General features: G+C 39.3%; 1 pseudogene; it reads right to left on the bottom strand.

Moving 5' to 3' along the window:
• Positions 1-292: 292 nt before the first annotated feature.
• On the bottom strand, positions 293-10968 carry LOC108697206 (annotated as a pseudogene).
• Between the last annotated feature and the right edge of the window lie 1069 nt (positions 10969-12037).

Consider the following 12037-nt stretch of genomic DNA (forward strand, 5'->3'; position numbering starts at 1 on the left):
ATAGTGCAATAATTACTGTGAAATGTAATACCTCCCAGGAGTAGGTGTTACTAAACAATATCAGATGGATTAATAGAGGAAGATGTAGTGAGGAGCTGTAGGGCAGCAATTAAAGACCTTTATGAGGAACTGGAGACTTACCTACAGCCACTAACACATTTTCATGATAAATTGGGCAGGTCCAGAACGTGTTCTGTGTTATGGAATTCAATTAAGTTTCCCAGGGAAAGGAATGACTAGAATACTGTAAAAAGAGACTTCTACTCTACCAGTGGTATCCCTAATGTCTTAGGTGCTATAGATTGCACTAATAACGTGTGACTATATCAAATGCCCTAAAATAACGCATGCTATAAAATAACACACACAATTTAGCTAAAATGAACGTTAAAAGATTACTTCTTAAGTTAGACAAGTTCTTTCTTTCTTTCTTTCTTTCTTTCTTTCACAAATGCTTTGCAAATGACAAACTCTGGCACATCACTATTTTTTGCGGGGGTTACTCATTTTCCAATCCATGGATTTCCCTGGGGGGTGAGAATTGTGCCGTAACAACATGCCCCTGCACACGCCACTGCACACTGCTAAAATGTCCAGTCTTTGGTGAGAGAAAGTCCTTCTTATTGGAGAGAGAAATTGACTTGTCCATACACCAGGTGGTGGATTTTTGGCACTGGGCCATGATCAGATCACAATAAGTGCATACAAAGACCCTCACCCATCAGCAGTGAGCTGCATTTGCAGCCCGATTGTGTATTTGCGCATGACAACAGATATCTGTTTCTATTCAACCAGATATTGGTGAGGCAAGTCTGTCACTTGGGCCTATGGAGAATGGCAAACTTAGCAGCAAACGTAGTTAAACAGATCACTCATAGGACACCCACCACTGCAAATTTCACACACTTCTTCCTACTATTTCTACTGTGCAAGACTCTTTATTCTTTCTCTGCCAAACAAAGGCTCTATGAATAGGTCATGTGTTCCAATATCTTGTATCCTTCTTCACAGGTTTTCTGTTATAGATACATGTCATTCTCCTCGCTGTGTTCAAACATCGGTGTCATCACCTGCCTTCCCAGGTATCCTCACGCTGCTTAGCTTCTAAATGCCTTCTCTCTGGAAAAGAAAAGAAAAAGCTTTGAAGGATTGTATTCTCGTCTCAGATGCAGCTGTAGCAGCAGTGAACCCAACCTTAACAGATATTGAAAACACCAATTAAATGGTAGATAAGAAGGATATTTATCAGCAGAAAATGTTTCCTTTCTCCCTTGACCATTGGCAGCCTGCAAGTGAACAGACATTTTAGACCAGCAGATACACAGTCGCATTCCATAAATGTTTGCTGCTATGTAACTTATAGCTTGAACCAAACTGTTTTAATTGCTTAATTACTGGTTTGTGCTGCAGTTGGCAGATGTGTAGCTAAAGTTATCAGGGTTAAAAAAGCCCACCAAATCTATTCATCTTACCACTGATTTGGAAAATAGGGTTTTGGATGTTTAAAAAATCAAACTGCCTCCCTTAGCTCATACCAAGATTATAGCCAGATGAAAACACTACTCCTCAATCACAATCCATAAATCTTACTATTAACCTGGGCTTCTAGAAGTATCTAGCAGAGCAAATAATGTACAGAATGTACAGACGTGGCCCCCTGAGTGTCAGTGTCATAGACGGGCTTTTATCAAATTGTATGTGGCACAATTGTACAGCTACACATTTCTGCTTATTCATCTGAGACAGATAATATCAGAAAATGCTCATTTCCCATACAGTTTGCTCATCAAGATCCCCACAACTCACGCTTTTTACAGTCCTTTGTATACATCAGGATGTGAAAAAGTAATAACATTGATGAATTCAGCCACACTGAGTATAACATATATAAAATGCTCATGCAACTCCAATATATACAGAATAACAATCATTTGGAGAAGAAAATCCTGATACTTAACTGCTGCAAAACCTTCATTTAATCTATATCAATCAGCATTTGCAGTTCTGTGAGCTCCATCTGCTGGCAATTTGTGGAATATTTAATTAGGATAATGAAATACAGGTATGGGACCTATTGTCCAGAATGCTCGGGACCTGGGGTTTTCCGGATAACGGATCTTTCTGTAATTTGGCCTGAAGTCTACTAGAAAAAAATGTAAACATTAAATAAACCCAATAGGTTGGTTTTGCTTCCTATAAGGATTAATTATATCTTAGTTGGGATCAAGTACAAGGTACGGTTTTATAATTACAGAGAAAAAGGAAATTGTTTTTCAAAATTTGGATTATTTGGATAAAATGGAGTCTATGGAGGCGGACTTTCCATAATTTGGAGCTTTCTGGATAACGGGTTTCCAGATAACAGGTCCCATATCTGTAAATTAAAAGGAGTTTCAGGTGCAACATTCTAATCATGTAGTAACTACTAGTGATGGGTGAATTTATTTTCGCCAGTGAATTTGCGCCGCCGTCCAAAAAACAGACACCGGCATCAAAAACGGATGCTGGCTTCAAAAATGAGACACCGGCGCCATTTCGCTTTTATCATTTATAATTTTATAATTTATTTTTTTTATAGTTTTTGAATTATTTGCCTTCCTTTCCTGCCTCCTTCCAGCTTTCAAATGGAGGTCACTGACCCCTGCAGCCTCAAACTATTGCTCAATGAGGCTACAGTTGTATTGCTATTGTTACTTGTTATTACTTATGTTTGTATGCAGTAGTGATGGGCGAATTTATTCAGCAGGCGCAAATTCGCGGCGAATTTCCATGATTTCCGAAAATTTTTCGCTGTTTTGCAAATTTCGCTGGAAATTCTCAAATTTTTCGGGGAAGCGGAACGGGCCAAATTCGCCCATCACTAGTATGCAGTCCATCTCCTATTCATATTTCTGTCTCTCGTTCAAACCACTGCCTGGTTGTTTGGATGAATAAGACCGTGGCAACCAGATAGCTGTTGAAATACAAAACCGAAGAACTGCTGAACAAATAGCTAAATACCTAACTAGAAAACCATAAAAAATATAAATTGAAAAACCAATTGAAAATGATCTTACAATATGAATGTACACATTATACTGAACGTTAATTTAAAGGTGAACAATCCCTTTAAATATTTCTCATAAACTACAACCTGAGGGGTGGCAATCAATATCATTGCTGTTTCTACTTCTGTTCTAAGGCTTTGTTTTTTAATCCCTTGGCTTTAACGTCTCTGCAGACACAAAATAAGTGAATACAATTTGGTTCATAGCTTGATTATCAACAGGTTGATGTCAGATTAGGAGTGTAGCAGCAACAGATGTTCCCACGAGTAAGCACTTCTACAGTTCTGTGTAAAAACTGGGTAAATAGACAGGCTGTGCAAAATAAAAAAGGTTTCTAATGTAGTTAGTTAACCAAAAATGTAATGTATAAAGGCTGGAGTGAATAGATGTCTAACAGAACAGAACACAACTTCCTGCTTTTCAGCTCTCTAACTCTGAGTTAGTCAGCGACTTGATGGGAGCCACCAGGGACATAACTGTTCAGTGAGTTTGCAATTGATCCTCAGCATTCAGCTCAGATTCAAAAGCAAACAGTTATGACCCATGTGCCCCCCCTCAAGTCTCTGATTGGTTACTGCCTGGTAACCAATCAGTGGAAACCAAGAGAGCTGCAAAGCAGAAAGTAGTAATTTCTATTATGTTGTAGATCAGCCAATTCTAAGCAACTTTTCAATTGGTTTTCATTATTTATTTTTTATAGTTTTATAGTTATTTGCCTTTTTCTTCTGACTCTTTGCAGCTTTCGAATGGGCGTCGCTGACTTCCTTCCTAAAAAACAAATGCTCTGTAAGGCTACAAATGTATTGTTATTGTTGCTTTTTATTACTGATCCTTCTATTCAGGTCCTCTCCTATTCATACTCCAGTCTCTAATTCAGATCAATGCAGGGTTGCATTGGACCCTAGTCACCAGATTGCTTAAAATGCAAATTGAAGAGCTCCTTAATAAAAAGCTAAATAACTCAAAAACCTTAATGATAAAAAATTAAAACCAGTTGCAAATTGTCTCAGAATATCACTCTCTACATCATACTTAAAGTTATGTCAAAGGTGAACAATCCTTCTATCAACACACATTTATTTTTTGATCCTGCACTTAATTTGTCCAAGTTGGAGTGCCGACATACAGTGCAGGTGATTATATATAGAGTGAGTCTGCATAATCTACATGTTAATTCCATATGATTAATGACTGTAACAACAAGCAGCAATATACAGTATTGTTAACCCAGAACATTTAACCCAGCAATACAGCTTTATAGACAGACACCCAGCATGCTCAGCTAGCCGGTCACATTTTTTTGCTTGAAGACAGTAAGATGAGGATACAAGTTGAACAAGTTGGGGCCTCTAGATGGTAATAAACCTAGAAACAAGGGTGCCAACTAATTTCTCGTGTGGAAAGATGATTCCCCTGTGCATTAAGTCAAGCAAGAGTTAACACCCTTTCCTCTAAAACAGAAAACTTTGTGTTTTTTAATTTCTTCCTCTTACCTTTGGCTTCTTTTAGCTTTTTACGTTTTGCCTCCAGTTTAGCTTTGGTCTTAGTGCTGCGCACTCCCAGGGCACTAATCACAAGTCTCCTTGCAAAACCGCAGACATTTCTGGATGCTCTTTAGCAGGCTGCAGAAACTCTAAGGCACATATTAAAAGGAATGCACATAATGATACCTGGAACTGCAACAGCATAAAACCCAATAGTAGCTCCTGGGAAATCGAATTTCTTAGATAGTACCCAGTACACTCAGCTAGCTTCTAGTTTTTTTTTCCTTTTATAAATGTACCTCTTGATTGGTTGGCAGTTTTTAAAAGCTTAATAATTCTATGGTGCATTTTTTTTTATATTAATGAAGTTATAAATATGTTTAACAGAGATTCCTAAATGCAATCCATTCAACACAAACATGGTTGCTAGTGAACTACAGGTATAATAACCACCCCAATAAGGATAGAAAGCCCTTTGAGAGGGACTGTTTAAAGCTGAACATACAAATACTGATTGTTTTGTAAAATGTGTTCATTTATACGCAGTTGCACGGTTATGCCATCATAATGTTGAATTATCCTTAATATAGTTAGAGTTCCAATATTTTTTTTAATTCCAGTCCCTACTGTACAATATGAGGTTTCTTTCACATTCACACACATTATTGACAATTTACCTGCCTGTGATTTTTTCTTTTTTTTTTTGGATTGTGGGAATAAACCCAAATACCTTGGATAAACTCAGACAGCAAGGTGGCAGTACTAACAACTGAGTCACTATACTGCTATAAATCCACAATTACAGAAATCAAATTCAGAAATATCAGAGAGACCCTAGCAACACAACTGCTTTACTACTCCTGCTCTCTGATTTCTAAATCAGGAAACATCTGCTAATAGTGCTCATACAATGATAAAGATCTGATCATACAAATCCTCAATTCGTATGATTTTCGGACCGTGTGTGGAGAGTCCCGTCATTTTTCTTCCCATGGAGATCGGTCGTCTGAACGATCGGCCAGGTTAAAAAATTTCTCTTGGCTGACGATAATATCTCTGCATGTATTGCCGATCTGACGATATAGCTATGAGCTTCCCAGTAGAATTTCGGCCATACTTTCGCATGATTGCTGTGACAGGCAGGACATCGGCTGGTTTGTTCTCTTTGCTGCACTATTTTATCTGAATGGGCAACGACCGACCGATTGTTAGTCCGATATTGCAGGTAATCTTCATGTCTATGGCCACCTTTACTCTGGTTCTATTACCTAACTCATGATTATATGACATCAGCCTATCCAGTCTATCCTAGAAAAAGTGTTTCTTTTCCTACTGTGTTGGCCAGAACATTTCAGTTAAGTGTTTCCCTTTTGTCTCCATTTATTACAGATAGGGATGCACCGAATCCACTATTTTGGATTCGGCCGAACCCCCAGAATCCTTGGCGAAGGAGTCGGACGAATACCGAACCGAACCCGAACCCTAATTTGCATATATAAATAAGGGGTGGGAAGGGGAAAACATTTTTTACTTCCTTGTTTTGTGACAAAAAGTCACGCGATTTCCCTCCCCGCCCCTAATTTGCATATGTAAATTAGGGTTCGGATTCGGTTCAGCTGGGCAGAAGGATTCGGCCGAATCGGAATCCTGCTGAAAAGGGCCGAATCCTGGATTCGGTGCATCCCTAATTAAAGAGTTTATATTCCCAAGTGTTTATGAAGGGCTGCCTCTTTGTTCTTTATCCTTCATACCTGTTACCATTGATGAGATTTTTAATACCATGCCAGCTCGAGGACTAAGTGAACATGAGGAAAGAAAAGAACGGCAAGCTACAAAATTGAAGCAGTTTAAGGAAAATGTTATTTCTAAATAAGAGGATGTTTGTTCCCAGACTTAAACCTTTGCCAGCAGCTGTTTCCAACTTTGGAAAACTAAAAAAAAAGAAATTCTTTACATATCACAGTGCCCAATAATAATTCATATTGTCTATAGCATCTTAAAAATGAATATATAGCATCATCAAATGTACAATAAGTAGTAGTGTCCTTGGCATCCACTGATACTTATTCACTCAAATTGAGAAGCAATTAAAAATAGTCTCTGTTAATATTGGAGGTCAGCAGCTATAACTGTAGCACTTTAGAGAGTTTACAGCTAGGATAGCAGAGCTGCTTCTAAGAGGGTTAAACAAAATTAATTTTAAAACATTTAAATCAATTGAAATCAAGTGAAAAAAAACATTATTCTCAGTGTACTTTTTGAAAACATTGAGTTTTGTAACGGCGAACTGCCCTTGCGTGTTGATTTCTCCCCTTTGCATCTCTGGATAAGCAAAAACATATAATTCCCAGTGCACAGCTATATTTTCTATGTACCAGAGCATGCCCTTGTTTTGGCTTTAGAGGTCCTTGTAGCTTGTGACAAGGGTCAAACCCAGCAGTGGAGCTGTAAATCTGTAAATTTAAAGTGGACCCGTCACCCAGACATCAAAATCTGTATAATGAAAGTCCTTTTCAAATTAAACATGAAATCCAATTTCTATTTTTTATTAAAGCATTCATAGCTGTTGTAAACTCATTTAAAAATCTCAGCTGTCAATCAAATATTGTCTGCCCCGCCTCTATGCCTAGGCATAGAGGCGGGGCAGACAATTACTTTCACTTTCCATTCAGCACTTCCTACATGTCACTGCTCTCCCCACATTCCCCCGTTCTCTTCACCGTTTAATTGTGTAGCCAGGGCATGGGGATGGACATCAGGTCCCCAGTTCTGGTGCACAAACAAGATTCTGAGATGATACAAGGCTTGTCTTAATAATAGTGTCCCCAAAATGGCTCCTGCCTGCTTGTTATAATTATGACTTCCCAGACTGATGGAAACAAGATTCAAATAATTTATATAGTGTAATTAAAGTTCATTTTGCTTGACTAATGTGATAAAATAGGATTTTGAATAATTATTTTCGGTGACGGGTCCACTTTAAGCTATAGACTGATCATATGGAGGGTTATTGATTGGCTTAAACAATCATTACATTTCCTGCTCTAACATTTTAAAATATTACTCTGAAAAAACTGAAAATTCAGCTGGAAATAATTTGCCACCTTCCAAACTAACTGTGAACCTGCATAAGTGCATCTGTCATGGCTTGAAGAACCGAGAGGAAAGCTTATATTAACAGCAACGTAGATTATTTTGGCTGTGGGACTACTCCAGGCAAAACAATTGCATTCCTTCTCCATACTAATTTGCATCATCCCATGCTTCTCTGCCACCCGACTAGGTACCAGACCATTGCAAGCAGCTAAATTAAAAAAGGAATCAATAGCCGTTTGTGCAAAGGAATTAGTTTTATTACAGAGCCCCTATGGTGCATTAACACAACACACTACTCACTGGTAGCTGGCAAATGCACAAATTAAATCCTCAGTCTTAAATTTAGACGGAAAAACATAAATCTCAATCACGTGTGCCAGTTCTAATTCAGTTTCATTAGATTCTTAGTCATTATAGTTAAATCTCGACTCTTGAAGAACCTTTTCATCCCAATTATTTGTCAGCTACAAAGAAAAAGAAAACAGACAAATAATATACATATAATATGTATCTTATGATCAACATGGACCTCTGGGAGACATAAACAAGATGGGCTGCATTTCTCAGTCATGTCCCATGCATTAGGCTCCTCCAGTCAGTGGTCCTATGGACTGAATCACATGCTCTTCAGCCATGACAACAGTTCCCACAATGCCTTGCATGATCTGTGACTGCCAGACCTGTGAAAATGCATGCTAGCCATTTAAGGAATTGGGGGTTTTGGTTAGAGGAAAACTGGCTTTTGCTACACTGTTTCAAAAGTCAGAACCAGCAGTTCAGAGCATTAAAAGGTAAAGATAGATACTGCATCAAAAATGTTATGCTAAATATAATTGTATTTTTGTTATCGGTTGTCTTTCCTCTTTAAAGTTTGTATATGTACAATAGAAATGCATGGGTAGACAAAAACTCAACTCGCACCCAATCGTAACCAAACTGCTGCTAAGTCAACCAGGTGATGCATCTCTCCTTATATAACACATGCATTTAACTTAATTATCGTGCATGTGATATTTTGGGGTTTTCTTCAGAAAAACACACAAGAAATGCAATAAATTATTTATAGAAGTGAGACAGATCTACACAGATGATTCCAAACTATAGCATTTGGCACACATAGCCACATCCTTATTCCCACTGAAATTAACTGGGTGCTCACCAAATGCGACAACAAAGTCTGCTCCTTCTGTCTATATGCACTGGGAACGACTGAATTTTTTCACAAACTCTTGAAAACATACATCTGTATCTCTGGCCAGGAGCAGTCACACGTGCCAAAAAAACAGCAACCCCTGGTAACTTAATATCAAGTGATATGAGATAAAATGTCACATTTGTGAAGGAGATGCAAACTTATACTGTAAACATAAGGCTCCTACACTGGGCCGAATTTTCTCAGTTTAACAACTGGGCCTGCTTCCCCATACCTGACCACCTTAGGCCAAAGCCATTTAGGGGGTTTGGTGGTTGTGATGTCTGGGCATGGACGAGTCATTCCCTGAATACCTTTTGCTGGTCACAGTAGCAATGACAACACTGGAAGCTGATCTACCTCTGGTCTATATGAGCTGTTGGTTAGCCAAAGGACTGGCTACAACACAATTGCCTTTCAGTGAGCTATGGGGGAGGGGGGATAGGGTTGTTCTGGGGAGGTTGGTGCAGTTGGGGAGGGAGGCCTATGAAATATAAAACATCTATATAAAATCTACATATAAAGACATATTTTCAAATCTGGGTCAAATTCCAACACATCTTTACCTCATCCAGGGTTGTGACAGTCCCCATCATCATTAAAAGAGTATCCCAGCTCTAATCAACATCATCACTCCCAGTACACATTGCAAGATCTTGATTTTCTAATGATGCCCCTAAAGAGGTCACATTATTGCTTCCCTCGGTGTCCTTTTTATGAAGCTTGTTAGTGCTGCTAAATGATGTTCCTGTTCCCAGCCAATATACTGTACTGTGCAGGCTGCAGCTGAGCAAGCGAATGCTAGCCCTCAGTTAGTCCATGGTCTGTCTGAACTCCTTGCTCCTGTATTTTCACTGGCTGCTTTATTACTAAGGCTCACTTATTCCATATCTGTACTATTTAAATGACTGCAACTTCCCTAAACCCCACCCATAGGTGCAGATTTGCATGGCTCTGGATTGGATTAAAGACTAAGGCAAATTGGGAGAAAGTAATGCCATCCATTTTATACCTGCTGCTTTTACACCCTTTCAAATCTGTGATATTTTCACATGTGTCAATGCTACTGGAATTGTTAACAGATACAATGCCCACATCCTTCCATTCATTCTCTACAACACTTGGTATCAAATCCAATTTCTCTATAATATTATTTTCTTGTTTTTGACATAATGCCCCAGAACCATTTATTGTTGCCTTGTCTGAACAAAGTGCAAGCTGCTCGGCTTTCTCTGTACACATATTAATATCAGCGACAGAGATGACTTCCGCTCTATATAAATCATAATGGGATCCATCCCCCAAGCAGTCAGTGGTGTTGCCTGGATTCTGTGTTACATGATCAAAGCTGCTGGATGGGGCACTGGCCACCATGCCTGACATTTCAGCTGCTGACACCGATCCTATTTTTATTACCTGCTTCTCACTGTGCAATAACCTGCTTAAGCTCGGGGTCAAATTCTCCTTTAACTCTGTCTTGGCTGCAGCACACACTTCTAACTTGCTAGACTGACCACTCCTTGATGTGATCGTCCCTTCTGGAGCTATTTTATTACCCTTCACTCTCTGCTAAGCTTGGTTTTGTATTTTCAAGCTGTTCTGGAAGTCTGTGACAGTCAGAATTGCCCTGGGCCACAACCTGGTTATTTTGCTTTGACAGAGCAGACTTCTGACTAGATGCAACAGAATCAACTGGAGATGCAGCCACAAGGCTGTTATCCAAGCCCTGTAACACTGCCTCCTTTACCTCATTAATTCCTATCGTGTTAACTGCTTCACATAACAAAGCAGCGGCTTCAGCTTCTGTTGCTTGTGCCTACTGATTCCTTTTATTTCAATCACTGTGTCCACTATGTTTGCTATAGGGGTCCTTAAATGTTTCTCTTCCTAGGCTTGTGACACAGAGACCCTTCATCCAGAGGCCACTTTGCCTTCTCCTCCTGCATAGTGGCCTGTAGATTTCTTGCAGGAAATTCTTTTCTCAGTCTTTGGCTGATCCTGTGCATCGCAAGCTTTGCTCAGTGGCATTTTCAAGGGCATATTCCAGTTCTGTCTCTTGTGTTGCATTTCTCCATCTAGCTTTCGGCACATAGAGCTCCTTGTCAGGCCTCCGAGGATGAGGTCTTCACTTCTCCAATTTATTCTGCATATTAGCAAATGTTTGTGTATTACCTGTGGAGAAGGGAGACAAGATGCAACTGATCAGTACACAAGGGAAACAACATATGAAGGACGCAGAGAGTCACATTTCTGACTCCTTAGGATAATATCAGAAAAATGGATGGAGGGATAACCAGAAGGAGCACACAGGCACTTGAGAACGGTTGTTATAAATAAATATTTCTATGTATAAATGATAGGGATGACATCTAAGGACGCAGTTTGAGCTTCCTTTAACCTATGCAATGATCAATTGGAGGTTATGTTTTCTACCTACAGATGCTGCATCTTGTGCCGAGCGACTGCCTGACAGCAAATGCTTCTATATTTGGATAACATGAAAGACAACCCTCATTTCCAGATCTTTGTTCTTCAGCATGGGATACTGCTCAGTGCTTAGGTTTCAGCCCCACTTCTGCATTTACTGTACATCAACCAGAAAATATAATGGGTGTTTAGGAACAGACATGTTGCTGCCATTGTTATTTCACCGCGGAGGGATTTTGCTTACAATTAATGGTTCTGACCCAGACCACCCTGCTGCACATTCATTAAATAAAGCAGCCCATGCATGTACTGTAGATTGTAAGCACTTTCAGTCCATTCCTATCTACAACATCAATGTGTAGGTCCAGGGGCACCTGCCTAGGGTGCAGCAATAGGGGGCGCTGGACACTGTTAAAGTATCTTTTGCCTACCCCTTGTCTGTGTTTACTCCCCTCAAACTCCCCTCCATCCCCTCCCCTCTGCTATGGTGCATGCACGTTCAGGTTCAGGCATGCACACAGGAGTGGCCGGGGGGGGCACCCTAGGCCTGGCCCTCTGTAGGTTAAATTTGATGTACTCAGCACTGCAGGTTATTCAGGTGCTTCACAATATATAATAATAATTATATATTTTATACAATTTATATATATATATATATATATATACACACACACACACACACACACATATACACTTATATACATATATATAAATAACTACAATTAATAGTATAATTATAACAATAATCGCCATTGTGTTCATAACTGTAGGCTGTGTTTACAACTCTAAAC

Source organism: Xenopus laevis, chromosome 7S (assembly GCF_017654675.1).
Source record: "Xenopus laevis strain J_2021 chromosome 7S, Xenopus_laevis_v10.1, whole genome shotgun sequence".
Taxonomy (NCBI): domain Eukaryota; kingdom Metazoa; phylum Chordata; class Amphibia; order Anura; family Pipidae; genus Xenopus; species Xenopus laevis.